The sequence below is a fragment of the Bufo gargarizans genome, chromosome 4, assembly GCF_014858855.1.
Source record: "Bufo gargarizans isolate SCDJY-AF-19 chromosome 4, ASM1485885v1, whole genome shotgun sequence".
Lineage (NCBI taxonomy): Eukaryota > Metazoa > Chordata > Amphibia > Anura > Bufonidae > Bufo > Bufo gargarizans.
The window spans coordinates 177,565,522-177,581,317 of NC_058083.1; positions in this window are offsets into that span (position 1 = coordinate 177,565,522).

Genomic DNA, 15,796 nt, shown 5'->3' on the forward strand with positions numbered 1-15,796 from the left:
AGCCACCCCACAGCTAAGATGTCAATTACAATAGCTACAATAACAGCTACTTTTTACCAGCACAAGATTATCTACAAACAGGATTTTACTGACCAACAGTCATCAGTCCATATTCCTGCATATTAGACATTAGTGTAACTTCATTTAGGCACTGACTTACCATTTTCTGTTATGCAGGGGAGTCCTCTCCTGCATAACGGAAATGAGACAGATCCGTTATGCAGGCCACAGACTTCTATTATGACGGAATGAATAACGGAATGCCTCTAAAGGCCTATCATAGAATTGCGTTATGGTCCGTGGTAACGGAATCCATAATGCAATTTTGCTTTTACCATCAAACGAAGCGTGAACAGATTTCAAAATATTAAATTCGACTCATTTCTAATGATAATCTTATATCAATCGCTGTGTATGTGGTAGTTTTCATTATGTGTGGAGTGCTTCTATGAATATTAAAGGGTACATATCCCCCAGAAACGTAAATCTATGTGGACCGAAGTCATTAAAATGCAATATATTCTGTGCACAGGAGACCCATATACAGAAAAAAGACGCTCACAGACTTAAACATCCCATCTTTCCTGTGATTTACCTGTCACACCTCATATTTAATTCTAGAGGAGTACTGGTTTCTATAAGAACTTAGTAACATTCCAATGGCCCAAAAAAAAATCATAGATCTTAAAGGTCGCTATATTATATTAATTTGCACTATAAATACTATTGCCTATATCTTAATGTCCCTTTATGACCCTAATGCCAACCAATTGTCATTCTTTCAATTCTAAGAATTACCTGAAAACACTGGAAAGGCTACTTACTGTTCTCCAGTGATATTAATATATGCCCAGTTTTATCTATGGATTATCCATCTTGTAAGACATCTTCTCCATCTTTAAGCAGAACTCGGAGGTGAGAAGAGTTATACAATATGTGGTGAACAATCCATAGCACTGAGGAGGAATACTAGTTTTATTCAGGTATTCGAGAATATATATTTCTCTTGCTGATGGGATTTGTTACAACTTGTACCACTGAAATGATTTCTTGTTCGGATCTTGCATCAATAGCATTAACCATCTCAGAATTGTATAACCACCCACCTAATTTTTTTTTATAGGAACAATACTTATATTTTATCTAATCCTCTTTAGAACTCTCAAATCCTTTCTGACCTTAAAGCATATTTCAGCGACAAAAAAAAAATTCTATATCAAACCGTAGCATTCCGTGGAATGCTCATAAGGCTATGGCACGAGGTATTTTTATCAAACTTGGTCACCTTATTAACCACTTCAACCCCGCTAGCTAAAACCCCCTTAATGACCAGGCCACTTTTTACACTTCTGCACTACACTACTTTCACCGTTTATTGCTCGGTCATGCAACTTACCACCCAAATGAATTTTACCTCCTTTTCTTCTCACTAATAGAGCTTTCATTTGCTGGTATTTCATTGCTGCTGACATTTTTACTTTTTTTGTTATTAATCGAAATTTAATGATTTTTTTGCAAAAAAAATGACATTTTTCACTTTCAGTTGTAAAATTTTGCAAAAAAAACGACATCCATATATACATTTTTCGCTAAATTTATTGTTCTACATGTCTTTGATAAAAAAAAAATGTTTGGGTAAAAAAAATGGTTTGGGTAAAAGTTATAGCATTTACAAACTATGGTACAAAAATGTGAATTTCCGCTTTTTGAAGCAGCTCTGACTTTCTGAGCACCTGTCATGTTTCCTGAGGTTCTACAATGCCCAGACAGTACAAACACCCCACAAATGACCCCATTTCGGAAAGTAGACACCCTAAGGTATTCACTGATGGGCATAGTGAGTTCATAGAACTTTTTATTTTTTGTCACAAGTTAGCGGAAAATGATGATTTTTTTTTTTCTTACAAAGTCTCATATTCCACTAACTTGTGACAAAAAATAAAAACTTCCATGAACTCACTATGCCCATCACAAAATACCTTGGGGTGTCTTCTTTCCAAAATGGGGTCACTTGTGGGGTAGTTATACTGCCCTGGCATTCTAGGGGCCCAGATGTGTGAGAAGAAGTTTGCAATCAAAATATGTAAAAAATGACCGGTGAAATCCGAAAGGTGCACTTTGGAATGTGTGCCCCTTTGCCCACCTAGGCTGCAAAAAAGTGTCACACATCTGGTATCGCCGTACTCAGGAGAAGTTGGGGAATGTGTTTTGGGGTGTCATTTTACATATACCCATGCTGGGTGAGAGAAATATCTTGGCAAAAGACAACTTTTCCCATTTTTTTATACAAAGTTGGCATTTGACCAAGATATTTATCTCACCCAGCATGGGTATATGTAAAATGACACCCCAAAACACATTGCCCAACTTCTCCTGAGTACGGCGATACCAGATGTGTGACACTTTTCTGCAGCCTAGGTGGGCAAAGGGGCACACATTCCAAAGAGCACCTTTCAGATTTCACCGGTCATTTTTTACAGATTTTGATTTCAAACTACTTCGCACACATTAAGGCCCCTAAATTGCCAGGGCAGTATAACTACCGCCCAAGTGACCCCATTTTGGAAAGAAGACACCCCAAGGTATTCCGTGAGGGGCATGGTGAGTTCCTAGAATTTTTTTATTTTTTGTCACAAGTTAGTGGAATATGAGACTTTGTTAGAAAAAATTAATAAAAAAAAAATCATCATTTTCCGCTAACTTGTGACAAAAAAAAAAAATTCTAGGAACTCGCCATGCCCCTCACGGAATACCTTGGGGTGTCTTCTTTCCGAAATGGGTTCACATGTGGGGTATTTATACTGCCCTGGCATTTTAGGGGCCCTAAAGCGTGAGAAGAAGTCTGGAATATAAATGTCTAAAAATTTTACGCATTTGGATTCCGTGAGGGGTATGGTGAGTTCATGTGAGATTTTATTTTTTGACACAAGTTAGTGGAATATGAAACTTAGTAAGAAAAAACACAAAAAAATTCCGCTAACTTGGGCCCCAAAAAATGTCTGAATGGAGCCTTACAGGGGGTGATCAATGACAGGGGGGTGATCAGGGCGTCTATATGGGGTGATCACCCCCCTGTAAGGCTCCATTCAGACATCCGTATGATTTTTTACGGATCCACGGATACATGGATCGGATCCGCAAAACGCATACGGACGTCTGAATGGAGCCTTACAGGGGGGTGATCAATGACAGGGGGGTGATCAGGGAGTCTATATGGGTGATCACCCCCCTGTCATTGATCACCCCCCTGTAAGGCTCCATTCAGACGTCCGTATGATATTTTACGGATCCACGGATACATGGATCGGATCCGCAAAACGCATACGGACATCTGAATGGAGCCTTACAGGGGGGTGATCAATGACAGGGGGGTGATCAGGGAGTCTATATGGGTGATCACCCCCCTGTCATTGATCACCCCCCTGTAAGGCTCCATTCAGACGTCCGTATGTGTTTTGCGGATCCGATCCATGTATCCGTGGATCCGTAAAAATCATACGGACGTCTGAATGGAGCCTTACAGGGGGGTGATCAATGACAGGGGGGTGATCAATGACAGGGAAGTGATCAGGGAGTCTATATGGGGTGATCATGGGTGATCAGGGGTTCATAAGGGGTTATTAAGTGACAGGGGGGGTGTAGTGTAGTGTAGTAGTGTTTGGTGGTACTTTACACAGCTACCTGTGTCCTCTGGTGGTCGATCCAAACAAAAGGGACCACCAGAGGACCAGGTAGCAGGTATATTAGACACTGTTATCAAAACAGCGTCTAATATACCTGTTAGGGGTTAAAAAAAATCACATCTCCTTCCTGCCAGCGAGCGATTGCCGCTGGCAGGCTGGAGATCTACTCGCTTACCTTCCGTTCCTGTGAGCGCGCGCGCCTGTGTGCGCGCGTTCACAGGAAATCACGGCTCTCGCGAGATGACGCATGTATGCGTCACTCTGCGCAGAGCTGCCACCTCCGGACCGCACATCTGCGTTAGGCGGTCCGGAGGTGGTTAAGAAAGAGATAAATGTCACAGCTTCTGGCAGATATTCTGAATTTGGAGACGTGCAACAAAACATTACAGTTCAAACACCAAGCGCAGCAACTTTAAGGCATCACCAATTAAAAAGAACCAAGGCTAAATGCTGTTGCCAGGACAACAAAGCTGGGAGGTTTCTTGCATCTAATAAAAAATATAAATGCACGAAATATAGGATCCCATACCTCTATCACTCTTCATAACTATATAGACCTCAAGATATCGCCAATTATATTAAAGACTTTAATAACTCCTTATATAATTTACAAGATGATCCAATTTTTCACACGGCTAATAACCAAGAAATTCAATCCTTTCTAAATAACCATTTTGCCCATACTAACAATTGATCTCTCTAAATTCCCCTATAGATTTAAGCTGTCATTAAATCCCTCCCTCAGGGCAAATCTCCCAGTCCGGAAGGACTGTCCAATATTCCACAATATTCTCTCTCCCTATCTAAATGACATGTACTAGAAGTGATCACTCTTAATTATAACCTTGTTCAAACTAGGTAAAACCGCTGACATTCCCCCAAACTACAGACCAATCTCCCTACTCAACATTAACTTTATACTAAACTAATTGCTTTGAGACTTGCCCCTTTCCTACCAGGCCTAATCAGAGAAGACAAGGTAGTCTTTGTGAAAGGTACACAGGGCCCCGATAATTTCATTAATTGGAAAAGGCATGGGTTCTTTCACTTTTGCTATCTCTACATGAATTAGTCGTATGCTTTTTCAGTCCTAGAGTCTTCACCAATGGCACTCAATCAGATCAATTTCATCTAACAAACTGAACATACCAAGGATGCCCCCTGTCCCCCCTTATATTCATTTTGTCCATGGAAAATTTAGAACAGAAAATCAGGGACTACATGGTTATACAAGGCATCACTATTGGTGACTGCACATATCTTATTTCCTTATATTCAGATAATATAATATTGACATTTTCTTCATCAGTAAAGTCTATTAAATGTGCTTTGGACATTATTCATTGATTTTGCTTAAAGAGCATCTGTCAGCAGATTTGTACCTATGAAACTGTCTGACCTGTTGCATGTGCACTTGGCAGCTGAAGGCATCTGTGTTGGTCCCATGTTTAAATATATGCAAATGAGCTTCAAGGAGCAATGGGGGTGTTGCCGTTACACCTAGAGGCTCAGCTCTCTCTGCAACTGCCATGCCCTCTGCACTTTGATCGACAGAGCCAGGCTGTGAATACATAATCACACCTAGCCCAAAGTGCAGAGGGTGCAGCAGTTTCAGAGAAAGCAGACCCTCTAGGTGTGACAGCAAAGCCCCTGTTGCTCCACGAAGCTCATTTGCACATATTAAAATATAATTTTTCCCAGTAATGCAGGCACATATGAACATGGGATTAACAAAGATGCCTTCAGCTGCCAAGTGCATATGACATGTAGCAGTTCAGCGAGTTTCATAGGTATAAATCTGCCGACTAATGCCCTTTAATCTCCTGTTATAAATTCAATATGCACAAATTCTTCTTTTAAATCTTTAACTATCTTTACTATCTATGGCAGAAATACCCCTTTGATTGGCAATTAGATGGTATTAAGTATCTAAGCATTGCTTCAAGTAACTCTTATAAGTCTTGTAAGTCTCTGCATGGGAACAATTATGATCATTTCTGACGTCCATCCTCCAAGAGACATAGGCATTATCTAGATTTGAAGTATCATGGCTTGGTAAAGTAGCTCCTTTCAAAATGCTTCTTTTGCCGAAGCTATTATATTTAGTCAGAACATTGACAATAACATTACCAAAAGTGTTTTTTACCTCTCACCGGGTTAAGTTGACATTTGTATGGGCTAATCACAAACCTAGGGTACAATTTCAGCTGAAGAAATAGATTGGTGTGTTTTGTGTTTCCAATATCCATTTATATTATTTGGGGTACCCAGTCTCGCAATTGACTGGCTGGTGACATATGGATTTGCAGAAACATCGGATACATATAGAGAACACAGGTGTGTTCCCATTTACTTTATGACACATTATGATTACAGCTTTGGGGATCTATCATTACCTTCTTCCTTTTTACCTATAACTAAGGCCTCTGTCTCTAACTGGGTCCAATACCATTCTGATATTACTACATCTTTGGGACCACTGAATAAACACTTTCTTATTGATTTGCTCAGTTAATTATTCCCCATCTGAATTTAAATCATTGGATGCAGCAAGGTTTGGGGAACCTTGTGCAAATGTTTAATGGTAATTCCCTTTTACCATTCTCCTCCTTAAAGGATGGTTTCCATCTAGACTCCTCCGTAAAGGATAGTTGCCATCTAGACAAACATGACTTTTACAATTACCTTCAAATCAGGAAATTCCTATCCAACCAAGTAAATAAAATCAAGCCATATGATAATAGGATTCTCCCTATATTCTCCAGCTGAAATAAATGTTGTGTGCCTGTGATCTTTTTAACTAGCGAACAAGTCATTAGCAAACCTAATTCTTTTTTGTAATGAGAACAGAATTTAGAATGTACTTTTCCTGCAGACGACTGGTCAAAAGCCTTACGCTTAACTGCTTCCTGAAATAGTCATTTCCCCCCTTCCCGACAGAGCCTATTTTTGCAAATCTTACATGTGTCACTTTATGTGGTAATAACTTTGGAACGCTTTTACTTATCCAACCGATTCTGCAATTATTTTCTTACGACATATTGCACTTCATGTTAAAGGATATTCTGCTTGTTAGAAGATATCCCCTATCCACAGGATAGGGGATAACTATCAGATTGGTGGAGGTCCTAGAACTGGGGGGACGGGGACCCTGTATCCCCTGCAGCCCCTCTGAAATTAGAGTTCTGGTGCTAGTCAAGTACAGCTCTAGGCTATCTCTAGAATTCCCATAAGAAAGAAGTACAATATAGCATGTAATATCAAGCATAATGTGAAGCGACTAGGGGCTGGATCGCATAGGTCCCAATAGCTGGCAGGCCACAAAGCCTTTGCAAGGCCTGGAGCTGCCATGCCAACTATTGGCACCCTGCAACTGTAGTGCAGGGAGCTGATGGGTTCTGAGAGGGAGCCCCTTCCTTCTGCAAACCCCAGAGATGCGGCGGTCAGCATTGAAATGGATATCTGAGGGGTTAATCCATTGGAACTGGCATTTTAACCTATGCCAACAGATACAGCAGGTTCCTGACTGTCGGTAACAACCAAACGTAATAGGAGGAGGAGCCGAGCATGTGAGCGTCTGACGTAGGACGCTAGGCTCCGCCTCCCTCCCCCCCTCCGCCTCTCTGGCCCGCTCGTGTGTTCCTGATGGCCGGTGTCTGGTGTACGGCGATCTATGGAGGACTCCATGCTTGCTGTTGATGATTGAGGCCAGCTGAGGACGCCGATACCGAGGGTGGTGAGATTCCAAGATCGGAGGAGCGGTGGAGTGGCAGCACCGCTCTGTGCTGATGGGGTCTGGGTGCACTGCCTGAGCTTCAGCGTCAGCGTCTGGTGTCTGCAGAGGCTGAGATGGCCGGGCGGTGCTATCGCTGCTGCCGATCGCTGTTGGCGTTTTGCTAGCTGTGCCGTGTATATTGAAGGCGGTGTCTGCGGTGTTTATCTACTACAGAGGATAGAAGTCCTGTTACAACTGTGTTATCACCGCAGAAGTGCTGAAGGAGTCGATTTAGAAAGCGAAAGTTGAGCCTGCCGGATACTATCTGCAGTAGGGTGCATGTATAAGTCACTCTTGTATTCCTTGTGGAAAGTGGAGCAAGGGAGAGAGGAGGGGAAAGGAGGAATAAGGGGTGAAGATGTGTTGAGGATATGTGATGTCAATAATGGTGGAGCGTTTCCTGTATAATATAGGCGAACTTTGATAGGGTCCGCTCCCGGTTTTGATCATAAGTCCCCTCTCTGAAACCTTGAAGGTCTATCACCTGTTGACCCCCTCCTAATCCTCTGGATTAATCAAGGATTAACGCTATGTGTATTAACCTCTCCTGTATCTGCCTTAGCGCCTTAAATACTGTGGATCTGTAGATCTCTGTTTTTACTAACCTCTCATCCTGGACTAATATAGAGAGGAATTAAGAAATTGTCCTTGGACAGGATCTTGTGTGTTACTTATGATATTAGGAGCTGCAACAATAACACTTTAATTGGACCCGTTCCCCCCTACCCTCCCCGTTTTTAATTAATATTTTGTTTCTTGAATTAACTAACTTTATACCTGACGTGGAGAAAAACGTTTTTTTTTTTTTTTTTTCTTCTTCTCCTCCCCCTCTGTTAGATGGTTAAGATCCTTTCATTGAATGTGAGGGGGCTCCGTGAGAGGGTTAAAAGATATGCTATCCTTGAGTGGATGAAGAGGTTTCTGCCAGCCATCATCTGCCTCCAGGAGACACATTTGGACAAGGAATCACTAAGATGGTTGGAGAGGGGATGGGTGGTGGCGGGATATCATTCTGTATATACCACCTACTCCAGAGGGGTCTCAATTCTGATACATAATAAGATTAAGTTTGAATTTATGGCATGTGAGACTGATGACCATGGTAGATACCTCTTTTTACATTGTTATGTAGAAGGGATTAAAACTGTAATCGCAAATATATATATTCCACCCCCATATAAACCAGATGTTTTGTATCAATTGTACAGATTTATGTTGAATAAACAAGAATGTATATTGATCGCGGTAGGTGATTACAACGCGGTTATGGATCCACTCAGGGATAGGACGTCTAGCAGAGGGGGAGGAGCACAAAATGTACATTTATGCAAGGTAGCCCATGAATTTAATTGGAAAGATGTTTGGAGGGTTCAGCACCCGGATGAAACTAGATATTCTTGCTACTCGAAAACACACCAAACTTGGTCGAGAATAGACATGATTTTTGGAAATAAAAATTTAATGTCCCAAAATAGGATCACGATAAAATATATACCTATGGCCTTGTCAGACCATAATGCAATGACAGTTGAGCTGGACCTGAATAAAAACAATACTCCGCCGTTGTTTAAGTTCAACTCCCATTGGCTATTATTTATCCCAGATAAAGAGAGTATAACTGAGGAGCTAAAAAAATTTTTATGGAAAACAACGGTTCTGCCAGTAGACTTGTGGTTTGGGACACTTTCAAGGCATTTCTGAGGGGGGGATTGTTTAAAAAGGTAAATCACTGGAAAAAAAGCACTAGAGAGAACGGGAAGGCATTGGAGAAAAAACTGCAAGAGGCAGGTATGGCAAGTATGAGATATCCTACTGCACTTAATAAGAGAGTATGGGAGGAAGAGCAGGAAAAGTTGAAGATATATCAATTAGAGAAAAGTAGGAAAGAATTGCTTTTTCATGGCATACAGTTAGCCTCGGAGGGTGAAAAGGTTGGTAAAATACTAGCAAATATAGTGAGAAATCAAAAAGGGAAATCATGGATAGGTGCAATTAAAGATAAAACGGGTAAATTACCATACCCGAAGATATTAAAAAAGTGTTTTGGGAATATTTCCTAGAGTTATATAAGTCTAGGGTACAATACTCAAAACAAGAGTTAGATTCATACCTAGACAAGATCGCCCTTAGTAGGATATCTAAGTCCCAAAAAGAATATCTGGAAAAAGAAATAACGGTGGCAGAAATAAATCTAGCTCTGGGGAAGGTTAAATCTGAGAAAGCACCAGGTGGAGATGGGCTTCCTTTTGAAATATATAAAACCTTCTCCCAGGTCCTAGTACCAGAATTAAAGATAACTCTGGACGAGGCTCGAAAATTAGGCGACCTACCAAATTCCATGAAGGAAGCAATTATTACACTAATCCCAAAAAAAGGAAAAGAACAAACAGACCCCGGTTCATACAGGCCAATATCCCTGTTAAATACGGATGTTAAAATTCTGGTAAAAGTCCTAGCAGATAGGCTTTCAAGGGTTATCAAAGTATTAATAAATAAAGATCAGACAGGATTTATACCGGGTAGAACAATATACTCCAATATAAGAAGGTTGTTTCTCAATATCGAAGCGAATAGATTAGATGCAGAGGAGAAAGCGCTACTCTCATTGGATGCCCAAAAGGCATTCGATTGCATTGAATGGGAATATCTATGGGCAGTATTAAGGAGACTTGGTATAGGGGAGGGATTTATAGGGTGGATCCAGATAATATATCAAAACCCTAGGGCTAGAGTGGTGGTGGATGGGAGCTTGTCCCTGCTGTTTGCCCTATTTCGTGGCACAAGGCAGGGATGCCCTCTCTCCCCACTGCTATTTGCTATTGCAATTGAACCTTTGGCAAATTTAATAAGAAATGATAGGGAGATTAAATGTTTTCAATATGCGGGCGGAGAAGAAAAACTGCTAATGTATGCGGACGATATTTTACTTTTTTTGCAAAACACTGGGGATCAGTTTAATAGAGTGATAGAGATAATAGACAAGTTTGGGTTTTTCTCTGGCTTGAAGATTAATTGGGGGAAATCACGTATGTTATTACTAGGAGATAGACAATTACAAGGAGATACACGGGTGCATGTTCTTAAAAAACATGAAAATTTTAAATATCTCGGCATACAAATCTCCGGAAATATAGAAGAATATGAAAAATTAAATGTCCTTCCCCTAATAAAAGAATTAAGAACTAAAATACATATATGGAAAAGACTACCAATGTCAATCCAAGGTAGGGTAAATCTAATAAAAATGGTCCTTCTCCCAAAGATACTTTATATATTGCAAAATGCGCCAGTGAAAATACCGCAGAATACTTTTAAACTAATTGATAGACTAATGGGGGACTTTATTTGGAAGGGTGCGATCCCTCGGATAAAGAAGGAAGTCCTTCAGCTTCCAGTGCAGGAGGGAGGATTAGCGGTCCCTAATTTGTTTCTTTATTACTTAATAACTCAATATGGGAATATAAAGGGTAGTTTAGATAGTCAAGTGGGCAGGCAAGAATTAAATAGATGGGGATGGAAAGAGGGATGCAATCACTTAGAGGTGTTGGAGTCAGGTTTCTTGGGGAAAAAAAATTCTGATAATAGGATATTAAACTTAGTAGAATACGTATGGGGGAAAGTTAAGAAGATATTGGAGATTAAAGGGTTTTTGAAACACACACCGATATGGAAAAATCTTAATTTAAAAGAATTAGAAACAATAAGGGACTATATAGATTGGGAAAAAAAAAAGGAATGAAATATCTGGATCAGATCTTCGATCCAGATGATAGGCTGAAGGACTTTAACATAATGGTGTTGGAATTTGGGATCCCCCATATTGATATGTATAAATATTTTCAACTAAGAAATGCACTGCGGACAGTGGTACAGGAGGACAGGTATAGTAGGGAAAAATCAGACAGGTTGAATAAATTCACTATAGCAGGGGAAGGAAGAGGAACAACTGCAAGGAGATATAGGCTTTTGATGGAAGGAAAGAGAAAAAGGATTACAATGCTGGCTGGGGAAAAATGGGAGAAGGATCTAGACTCCTTTACAGAAGAAAATTGGAGAGATGCCCTTAGAAATTACGCGACAATCTCGGATAGGGGCTCACATAAGATCTCACAATTCTTTATAGTGCACAGATTACATCGGTCTCCATGGATGCTGAAAAGAATGGGAGTAAAAGCAACAGATAAGTGCCCAAAATGTTGGGAGGAGAGAGCAGACTTAATACATTGTTTCTGGAGATGTCCCAAGCTCCATAGATATTGGACAGAAATAATGGAAACCGTATTTTTGCTCCTGAAAGTTCGGCTGCCCAATGATCCAATAATCTGTATTCTAGGGGCAACTGAACATTTGAAGTTAAATAAAAAAACACGATTGGTTTTGAATAAAGTATTATTTCAGGCCAGACTGCTCATACTCAGGAAATGGATAAAAGCAGATTTACCGACAGTGGAACAGTGGAGAAAAATGATAGATAATTTAATTAAAGAAGAACGAGTGATGAAGAATTATACCAAAGGGTCACCAAATCTCGACCAAGTTTGGAAAAATTGGCTACTTTAGTGTCGGAGGATTTTTTTATTTTTATTTTTATTTTTATTTTTTTCCACGTCCCCTCCCCCCCCCCCTTTTTTTGGGGTGGGTGGGGTGGAGGGAGGGGGGGGGGTGGGAGGGAAAGGGGAGTAGGAAAAGGAACTGTAATCATTAACTGTCAATGGTTGATTCTTGCTTAGTCTTAGAGTAACGTGTTTTTGTTATGGAGGTGTTCTTTATGTGAAGTTCAAATAAAAATTATTAAAAAAAAAAAAAAAAAACAACCAAGCCATTTTACTGATTCACAGTTTTTGTGCCTGCTCGATTAGCATAGAGTACATGTACACAACTTCTCGCTGCACAGAACATGTGTGAAGGATGTCAGGAAGGGGTTAATCTAAACCTTAAATGAAGCTTTCACTTAGAGGCAACTGTAAAAACTTTCCTGAGGTGGTATTTCACTCTAAAACGATTGCATACCATATAAACTTCTTCCTGCCCAATGTGCTGGAGGTGATGCAGATGTAAAGGGAACCTAGTCCACATTTTCTGGCTCTGGCTCAACAATAATGGCGATAGATATCCAAATTGATATCCAAATTACTATGTAAAGAGATTTCATTGACCCCTCATTCAGCTTTTTTTAGACTACAATTCCAAGCTCAGATTAGGCCATTACTTAGCAAAATCCGCCGATATTGCAAACAGTCGTAAATCCCTTTCTTTGCTGAGGTTATATCCATTATCAATACAATTTCCATTTACAAAAAGATTATTGCTTCAGGAAACTTTATTTATCCATCCTTCCATTGTGTTTGGGATCTCTGGATTTGTAATGCTAATTGTACCACATCATAATAACAGCAACGGAGCGGGGCGCAGCCATAGCGCAGGGCGAACTGACTTAGGGGGAAGACTGCAGGCTAGGAGAGGGTTAATGTTGCCTGGTGTGGTATGTTAAGGGGTTGGTATGAGTTAGGTGGGGAGGAGTTGGGGTTTTCGGCGGGAGGATATAAGATTGGGAGGAGGAGCTTAGGGTCAGTTGCAGCCTTTACCAGCGTGATTTTGGTGCCATGGCCTCCTTGGACGAGCTGTTGGCGTCGGTGCGGGCCACTGTGCAGGTACATGAGGTGGACTTCCTGCAGCAGTCTATTCAGGCTGCCCTTCACCCTCCTGCCTCTCCGGTTGCAGTAGCTCGCGCTGCCAGGGCCAGGAGATCGGTCCCCCCTGAGCGCTTGAGCCCAGAAGCTACCCCCCGGGTCCGCCAACGCATTAGAAGCCCCGCCTGGGACCCTCCGCTGCGGTCTGAGGTGTCCGTGGCCAGTCGAACCCTCAGGCGCAGCGGGAGGAATTCAGTATCGCGTGGCGGGCCGGCGGGAGAGGGTCAGGCTTCTCCTAGACCCGTCTCCCTTTCAGCAAGGGGGAGGGACCGTTCCCAGGCGGTGACGTCCCCGCGAGATGTTCCGCGCCGGGGGTGGGCCAGGAGGACCTCACCTGTGGGTGGAAGAAGTGTTGCGGCCTGGGCCTACCTGCGTTTGACGAGCTGGTGTGTCCGGCGCTGCGGCGGAGGGATTCGGGCCGGCAGCTTCAGTGTGGAGAGGTGGTGAGCGCAGTGGCTGGCTTAGATGTGGGTGCGTCGCGACCCCTGGTGGGGCTTTAGAAAGGATGTCGCGGCAGGCGGAAGGGACGACGCAATTCTGGATGAAGCTGTGCCATGTGGAGCGAGCTCGCAGGTGCGGACGTCTGTGAGTGAAGCTGCGGCTGCTGGAGGATCTGTCCGGGGACGGCCAGGTGAGATGACGTTGTGTCAGATGCCAGTTGGGGGTGCTGTTCCGCATAGTGTGGGGGGTTCTAATGTTTTGGCCCGGGAGGTACTGTCGGGGATGCTGTCATTGTTGTCGCGGTTGGGGGTCGGGGGCACCTTCATCCCCGGCTTCGGTCTGGGCGCCTGCGCCGGCAGTGGGGACTTTAGAGCATGGGATGGTGCAAGGTTCGGATAGTGTTGTCGCAGGTAGTGTGCAGGCCTCAGGGGTTGGGCTTAGAGGTGAAGTGGGGGATGGCGTTCGGTTGCAGACGCAGCAAAAGGGGAAATTTATGTGTGCTTTGAGGGGCCGCTGGGGGCTCATTTGAAACAGGAAATCAGGGAGAAGATATGGAGGGATGAATATGTTGAAATATTTTCATTGCTTCCTTTGGAAAACTTTAATTTGGACCGGGAGAAGCCGGATGAAAGTAAAAAGGAGGAGGAGGAAAGGAGGCGGTACAGGTTGATCCCACGTACGTTTCAGAATTGGCTTCAGGCCTTTGCGATCTTGGCCAGTGTGGTTGGAGAAAAATCGCCGGAACATTGCTCAGCACTGTTCTGCTATATGGATGCGATAGGGGAGGCTCATCGGACTTATGGGGGTGTGGCGTGGCTTAGGTATGATGAGCAGTTCCGGCAGCGGAAGGCGGTCAGGCCTAGAATTCGGTGGGATCATAAGGACATTGGTCTCTGGATGCGGTTGATGGCGGCGCCTAGGGGTGGCTTTCAGCCCTTTCGGGGATCGGCCGGGGGGTCCCTCGGCTTCGGAATCTCAGGGAGGAGGTAGAAAAGGCTGTTGTTAGCAGTATAACAAGGGACATTGTAGGTTCTTGTCAGAATGCCGGTACAAGCACGAGTGTTCCGGTTGCGGTGGCTCCCATAGTTGGTCGCGTTGCTTCAAGCGAGGGAAGGGTAAGGGACCCGAGGCTGTGCAGAAGAGGGGTGACTCCGGTGAGGGTGGGAGAGATGGAGCCCTATTTAAAGAGTTATCCAAATAGAGAGGTTGGGCAGTTTTTGTTGGCGGGGTTTACTAAGGGTTTCGTGATCCCGTGTAGTTCAGTTGTGCCATGTTTGTCAGCGCAGAATTTGTCCTCTGCGTTGCGTCATCCGGATGTGGTGAGGGATAAGATTGAGAAGGAGGTCGCGGCTGGCAGGGTGGTAGGCCCCTTTACGGAGCATCCCTTGCCGGACTTGTGGGTGTCCCCGTTGGGTTTGGTGCCTAAGAAGGAGCCCAATAAGTTTAGGCTTATTCATCATTTATCCTATTCGCAAGGGGGGTCGGTGAATGATGGGATAGTGAATGAGTTGTGCTCCGTGTCGTACACGTCTTTTGATGCGGCGGTGCGGTGGGTTAGGCGTTTCGGGCAGGGCGCCCTGCTTGCTAAGACGGATATTGAGGCTGCATTTCGGTTGTTGCCCATTCACCAGGATAGTTTTCATTTACTGGGTTTTCAATGGGAGGGTTGTTTTTATGTTGATTGTTGCTTGCCGATGGGCTGCGCAATTTCTTGTTCACTGTTCGAATCGTTTAGTTCTTTTTTGGAGTGGGTGGTGAAACAGGAGGCTGGATGGAATTCGGTGCTGCATTATTTGGACGATTTTTTGTTCTTAGGTCCGGCCGACTCCAGGGTGTGTCCTGTGTTGTTGCATACGATGGAGCGAGTGGCTGCGAGGTTTGGCATCCCTTTAGCTGGGGAAAAAACGGAGGGGCCTTCCACGGTTATGACGTTTTTGGGGATAGAAATTGACAGCATGGCCATGGAATGTCGGCTACCGGACAACAAGGTGTCTGATTTGTTAGAGGAGGTTGTTTTTCTGCGGAGAGCTAAGAAGGTTCAGCTTAAGCTGGTTCAGTCTGTATTGGGAAAATAGAATTTCGCTTGCCGTATTTTGCCGATGGGGTGGGTTTTTTGCCGGCGTTTAGCATTAGCTACGGCGGGGGTTGTCGCCCCTTTTCATTATTTGCGATTACCTGTTGCGGTGAAGGAGGATTTGGCGGTGTGG